Source organism: Amia ocellicauda, unplaced genomic scaffold (assembly GCF_036373705.1).
Source record: "Amia ocellicauda isolate fAmiCal2 unplaced genomic scaffold, fAmiCal2.hap1 HAP1_SCAFFOLD_274, whole genome shotgun sequence".
In the NCBI taxonomy this organism is placed as follows: Eukaryota; Metazoa; Chordata; class Actinopteri; order Amiiformes; family Amiidae; genus Amia; species Amia ocellicauda.
The window spans coordinates 1-7,810 of NW_027102838.1; the positions used below are offsets into that span (position 1 = coordinate 1).

Genomic DNA, 7,810 nt, shown 5'->3' on the forward strand with positions numbered 1-7,810 from the left:
ATTCAACTCTAGATCAACAAATCAAAGACAAATCACTTCCGTGACCAAATCAAAGACCATGGGATCGCATATGATAACACACAAATCGTTAAACAAAAAAGGTTATAAACACATTGACTACAATACCGGTTAGTAAGACGAAGGTGAGTCTCTCGTTAGTATTATTAGTCACACATTAAATAACTACGCAGGTTAGTATTTATGTCAGGTAACTTCTCATATATATATATATATATATATATATATATATATATATATATATATATATATATATCAGTCTCATTTACGTTTAGGTGCCAAGAAAGATCCTATCATTACTTGTTACCACAATTTCCCTTAACTGATTATTATTCAATGATTAAGGATAGGCAGGGCCACCACTAATCTAATGTCTATTAACTTGTGTCAATTTCAGAATAAACAGTAAAACAGGAATGAGAAGATATTTCTCGGCGTTGACAGATTTTATTTCTAAAATTATCAACAAAACAGTTTAATGCAACACACATTTATATTTAAGAAAACTAAATGATATTACACATTCTAGAGTTATGAATCACAGATTAACATTTCTAATTGATTTCTCAAATGTCATGAATCATGAACTCCAAACTGTTAAACTTATGTGAACTTCGTCGCAGATAGGCCTCTCTGGCTTCCGGCTCAGATAACAGCACACGGCACGAGTTCCGTGTGGTTGGAACAAAGGCAGTCCGGTTCGGCTTTGTCCAAGAACTTCCACTCAGTCGATGCACCTGGAAGTTGGGGTTTCGCGAAAGTAGAGTCGTTTCCAAACAGATTTTCCACTGGTTTGAAGGCTCCAAGGTTGTGCACAAAATCTTCTTTGTAAGCTGGGGTTCCACCGTAGTTACTTGAAGATGAAGTCTTTGAGGAAAGCAGGGCCCTGTTTGTTCCAAGGGTCAAGTTTCTTAAGACTCAAATAGCTATTTAAATGACTGACACTTTCGTATTCAGTCGACTTAGTCAATTGTCCAGCTGTAAAACTCCACTGATCAGGTGGGCACAGGCGGGCAGTGCAGTCTGTAAAGTTCTTTATTTAATAAAGTCCTTTAAAAGAATTCTTCGTACGGCTCAATCTCCTTCTCCCAGTTTAACTCTTCTGTTGCCGGCAAAGACTTGGTTGGTTTCTGATTCCGGTTCTGGCAACAGAGCTACAGGTTATGCTGTGGCAGCGAGTTACTGGTTCAGGTGAGAGAGAGAGAGAAAGAAAGGCCGTGTTTGTCCTTTATAGTCTGTCAGATCAATAGGTGATTGGTTCCTGAGTTCTTGAGATTGGATTTCGGTTTCAGCCCCCAGTGTCCTATTGGAGGGGGGCTTGATTTATGACTGATGTCAATCCATGCCATCTTTTGGAAATGCCGGTTGGCCTGGGTTCGTAGCTCTATGTCGGGATTTCAGCTCTCATCCACTTCAAAGAGTTTTTATCACCAACAGGCCCCTTTCTCCAGACATCTCATAGCAGAATAACAAACTATTTGGCCTCTTCTCGGTGCCATCCTCCCCAAAACTGTCACTTTGATGCAAACCAGTTCCAAGCTGATGAGCTAAGGAAATCTGATAACTTTGGGGGGGAGAGGTCTTCTTTAGATCCGTGCTTCAGCTCAGAGCCCAAATACTCTTATCCAAATACACCCAACATAACGCTACACACCACATCCCAAAGATGCTCTATTGGGTTGAGATCTGGTGACTGTGGTTGCCAGTTTAGTACAGTGAACTCATTGTCATGTTCAAGAAACCAATTTGAAATGATTCGACCTTTGTGACATGGTGCATTATCCTGCTGGAAGTAGCCATCAGAGGACGGGTACATGGTGGTCATAAAGGGATGGACATGGTCAGAAACAATGGGCCGTGGCATTTAAACGATGCCCGATTGGCACTAAGGGGCCTAAAGTGTGCCAAGAAAACATCCCCCACACCATTACACCACCACCACCAGCCTGCACAGTGGTAACAAGGCATGATGGATCCATGTTCTCATTCTGTATACACCAAATTCTGACTCTGAAATCGAGACTCATCAGACGTATGTATGTATGTATGCATGTCCAATTGCTTTGACAATACAAATGCACTGAATTGAGAGAGAGAGAGAGAGAGAGGTAGTCCAGACCGCTGCAAAATTCCTGCTGAAGTGATCTGGATCACCACACAATGGCCCAAGGACCACTGCAAACTTGGATTTCAATGTATTTGTGTAATGTGTGTTGCAATAGCACCTACCATGTTCCTTTGTGGTGATCTGGTTAATTCTGATCTGGGAAAACCACAATCCTGCAGGTTTAATAAGTCTCTCTACACATCAGTCCCTGAGTACCTTCAACCAATGGTCATTTTGACCAATTAAGCCCAAGATTTGAGTCAATTAAGTTGTCAAGGACTACCCAGTGAAGACGTGAACTCACGACTAGGTCACACTGTGAGCTCACCAGAGCAGACATTACACTGAGCTCACTGTGAGCTCACTTAGTGCTTTTCCAGCGACATGGTGATGGTGCTGGAGCCGGAGCCGCTGCCCTTACTCGGTGGCTAACCCACCTCTATGTTACAAATGTTCCCTAAACACTTATTTTGCAAGATCAATAAAAATCCTTTAGGAAATTTAAACTTTTACTGACACACATAGTTAATAGCAATGTATTATAACTTTACCAAAAATAATAATCTGTATATCTTTAATTGTTTAGACATTATTAAGATATAATGCATCTTTCACATAGGGAACATTTGTAACATGTTAGGAAAAACAAACAAATGATTTGAAAATATTCATAATTACAGCATACAATTTGTCAGGCTTCATAAGAATGGTATTTATAACATACTCTGTAAAAATCAAGCAAATAGCATTTGTGGTTCACAAGAAAATATATATATATATATATATAATCAAAGCTATCAGACTATAGCAGCCGTTGTATGAAGACACATACGATTATACAGCATTATTTGGCAGCTTCGCAAGACCTAATTTTAAACGTTGTTGGTAAGTTAGATAATTAGTGGGGACCCTCTATTTGCAGTTCTTCCCCTCCATAATTGCTAAAATAAAGTTTTACTGACATTTTATTGACCCTACCACTGCATAGGGCATATCTGTAACATGAACGCTACTGAATGGCACATACATTGAAAACTACAGAGAACTGAGACAAATCCACTTTACACTTCATAAATAATCTTAAAACGTTTCCAACCAAGGCAACACCCACTTGAAATACATTAATTCTCATTTTTGGTAAACAAAAAGAGAGATTGTTACATATGTTCCCTATGATGCATCTACAGAGAGAGAGAGACAGACAGACACTAACACTCTCTCTCTCTCTCTCTCTCAGCTGGGAGTGTGTGGGAGGGGTCTGCAGTGAGCGGGAGTGCTGCTGAGAGCTCTGTCCTTTGGCTGCGTTTTTTTGTTGCTTTACTTTTTTCAGTTTGTTTATTTTGTCTTCTGTTTTCAGTGCTTTTCTTATTGTGGGGGAACAGGGGAGGGGAGGGGGGAGTTCCGGTAGTTCTTCCCGGGTCGGGGGGTCGGACCCCCTGAATGCGTCTTTGATAAGAAAAACTGACCCGACGCCATGGAGTCAAGATCGCTCCGGTGCAGTTCTGCCCCCTAGAGCAGTGTGTGTTAGCGGTTGGGGAGGTAGCAGGGTGTGAAAATATCAAGTCTGCTGCCATTGTTATCTTCTTAAAAACCACTGATCTGCTCAATCAGCTAGTGGCTAATGGCACAGTGTTAGACGACACTTTCACCCCGGTGTTGCCGCTCGCTGCTCCTGCCCGGAAGGTAACGCTGTCTAACGTCCCTCTGTTCATCCGCACCGGCTCGGGCAGCTGATGTCCGGCATTAAGAGGGTCCCGCTGGGCTGCAAAGCCCCGCAACTGAAACACGTCGTGTCCTTCCGAAGGCAGCTGTATATGATCCTCAATAACATCAATGAGGATCTTAATGTCTCCGAAGTTGGATCTCTCTTTCTGCCACCACCACGAAGATTGCTCTTTAGTAATGTTGGAAAGTCAAAGACAGCAACCGTCAGGGTTCTTGCATATGACGTATTCGTGCTGCACCTCTCTGCAAGGATCCAGGACAGTTTGTCAATGTAAACTCCAGTGCCTGGGAATATTTCCACCTAAAAGACAATGGTAAATAAAAAACAAGTTTATCCCCAAACTATTCTTATATTATGTTAAGTGGAATACTCAGACATTATCAGTGAGGCTGTGATTTTGTTACAGAAATGTGTTATTAAAGACCACAGTATGTCTCAATTCTAAGTTTATTAATTTACAGACATAATAAAGTCAGTGAATCTGTGACACCCATAATTCAATTACATTCTTATTATCAACTATAACTATGAATATACCTGATAATGTAGCATCATTAGATTGTTTACAACCAATATTTGTTTTCAATATATATATTTTTACCTTGTCTTTGTAATATTGTAGACCAAGAGTGTTACACCTGTTTTGGTGATTCTTTGTCAGATTCAGAACAATTTGCTGTGGGGCTGTCAGAACCACTTGATGGTGACACACTTTTGTCTTCATTGCTGATAAATGTGGCTTTTGTTACAATTTTTTTCAGATTGTCCAAAATTGATTGATAATCATTTCTAGTAATATATTTAATACAAAGTGAAAACAAAACCATCAATGCCTGCAATTATACTTGAGAGACTTGCTCTATGTTATTGGCAAACTGACCTTTTTGTGGGTCATTAACATTAGCTACGAAAAAAATAAAAAAGATAAAATACAACAATTACCAGGTCTAATGTAATGCATATAGTCATTAATGTAGGATTATGAAGTTATGTTGAAAAACTTTATTTAATAATCAGTATTATTAAACTATTAGACAGTGCACATTACGAGTCTGTATTGTGGTTCTAGATTACTTCAGTATGATCAACTATAATACATTACTCTGGAATCTAAATTACTTAAGAATAACATTTATCAAGGTAAGGAATTATTTGCTATAAATAAAAAAACTTACCATCAACCATACGGTTTCGAAGACATTGGTTTTCATTTTTAAGTCTTGTGTTTTCCTTATCGAGCTGCTTAACTTTTTGCTGTAGCTCAACTTCACTGGACTCTTTAAATGTCTGTAGAATGTGATGGGATCTAATTCTTGAAGCTCCATCGGTTTTCTTTCTTATTTTGTGCTGTATTCAGAGAGAAAAAGAGTTTAAAATGTATATATATATATATATATATATATATATATATATATATATATATATATATATGAAAATGATTAAAAAAAAACAATCCTGCAATACATTTATTTAATATTTGCAGTAATTATCTCACCGGTAACTGTGGTTCATCAAGGTCACTATCATCTGAAATTTGAAGTTTTTTGTTTGTTTTAGGTACTCTCTTCATTTTAGGAGAGGGCATTTTTGTTAGGTCATTAAGTTTTCTTCTTAGTTCACCTTCTTTTCCTAAAATAAAAATAAAATAAATAAAACCCTGCATTATGTCCACAGATATTTGGGGATTATATTTATTTGTCATAAAAATACTGTGCTTTGACCATACAAATTAAGATGAACAGCCAACACTGAATCAAAACTGAAGTTAAATTATATCTGGTTTAATTTATTTTGTGATTTGGGGGATTTTATTGTAAAGCACAACACACAATAAATCGTTCTTACAAATGCCAGTCAAGTATGACGAGTTTTTAGTGCCCTCACCACCACCTACCATGTTATAAGAGTATGTTAGAAGTACAACACATTAATAACTTAAACATTCATTTCAAATATACTGTGATTGTATATATCAAATAGCATGTAAAGACTTTAATGTTTTTTTTTTTTAAATAAACATTTTTACCAGTCATAATGATCTGCGCTTCATGGACAGGCCATCCACCTTTTGGAGGTTTGTTCATGTCTCTCCACTCTGCTCTGAAGTTTCGAGTCGTCTCTTCGTCATCATCAGCAATGCTGAATAAATCAAAATTGCGAAAGCAAGCAGTGGGAATCACGCTGTAAGAGTCTTTGTCGACCCCGCTTTCCCACTTCACCAACGCGTGCATCACCGCCATACTACCTTCACCTTCTCATCCGTTTTTTCTGCGCGTTTTTCCCCCGACAAGTCACGGCACAAAAAACAGTCCCGCTCTGCATTCTGGTACTTGGCGTTCTTAATAACACCAACAGGGTGTAATCGCATAGACCACTCGAGTATAAAGTACTACATATCCCATCAGTTACAGTTTTTTTTCATCTTCTGAAACTGCAATTTAGCACTTTCAACTGTTTCTTAGTGATTCCTAGAATTACTAACCGGTATTGTAGTCAATGTGTTTATAACCTTTTTTGTTTAACGATTTGTGTGTTATCCTATGTGATCCCATGGTCTTTGATTTGGTCACGGAAGTGATTTGTCTTTGATTTGTTGATCTAGAGTTGAATTTTAATTAGTTTTTCCCTTTTGTATAATTAGTGTAGTGCTACATTTAGTCTTTGTTTTTAAATAAATTTGACAATTTATATCTTTGGAATTGGTGTCTGCGTCCAATTATTACAGAAATTGAGTTCTAAAAGACTCCAGGATTCGTGATAAGGTGATACTATGAATTCACTTCTTTAATTGAAATTTATAAGTGTACCTTACGCTACATATATATATATATGTATGTATGTATGTCCAATTGCTTTGACAATACAAATGAATTGAATTGAGAGAGAGACAGACAGACAGACAGACTGACAAACAGAAAAACAGACAGACACAGATACACACACACACACACACACACACAGAGCCAGCCAGCCAGCCAGCTCAGCGATGACATCACGAGCCTCTCTCAGCTGACTGCTATGACATCACAGAGCATGTACATTCCGTTGCTTGCCGTCTGTCAACCACTCAGTCACTGCCAGCCAGACTGGCTGGCTGGCTGGATGGGGGGGCTGCTTGCTGCTGCTGCGTACCTTAGCAAGCTTATTTGCTTGACCGGCCTTCCTCCTCCGCCCACATGCCCACCTATGCCCGATCTGCTGTTCACCTGGATCACAGCTCCGCCCCAACAAGGCAGAGCCTCCCAAAAATGGTACAAACTCACCCACGATCCCCTCCACGGAAAGCTTTAGCAAAAGGCAAAAGCGTTATACGTAATGAAGAGGAACCCGAGTCCAAGACGCATCCGACCAGCCATACATATTTGTGTGTATTAAAGATCACATTTTCTTACATTTAGTTTTTCTGTACTTTATTACATCTTATTGTGATTTATAAATGTATTGTTTCTTTTCCATATGTATGTATGTATGTATGTGTGTGTGTGTGTGTCTGTCTCTGTGTGAAAGTTAGTGTGTGTGTCTGTACGTGTGTGTGCCTGTCTCTGTGTGAAAGTGAGTGTGTGTGTGTGTATGTCTCTCTGTGAAAGTGTGTGTGTGTGGGGGTGTGACAGTGTGTGTGAGTGTCTGTCTGTCTGTCTGTCTTGTTGTCTGTCATATAACTCGCACATCTGTGAGGGCACCATTTTTGCAGAAGAGATGTACACATTTTGGAGCAACATATGCTGCCATCCAGACCTCATCTTTTCCAGTGACGTCCCTGCATTTTCAAAAAGATCACATTTTATTACATTTTGTTTATCTGTACTTTATTACATCTTATTGTGATTTATACTTGTAATGTTTCTTTTCCATATATATGTATGTACAGTGGGGGAAAAAAGTATTTGATCCCCTGCTGATTTTGTACGTTTGCCCACTGACAAAGAAATGATCAGTCTATAATTTTAATGGTAGGTGTA

The 7,810-nt window shown here is 38.8% G+C and overlaps 1 non-coding gene across 1 annotated transcript; it reads right to left on the reverse strand.

Moving 5' to 3' along the window:
- Positions 1-7,071: 7,071 nt before the first annotated feature.
- Positions 7,072-7,186, reverse strand: LOC136727665 (U5 spliceosomal RNA). Its single transcript, XR_010808480.1, has one exon. It is a non-coding gene; the product is annotated as a U5 spliceosomal RNA (small nuclear RNA).
- Positions 7,187-7,810: the final 624 nt, after the last annotated feature.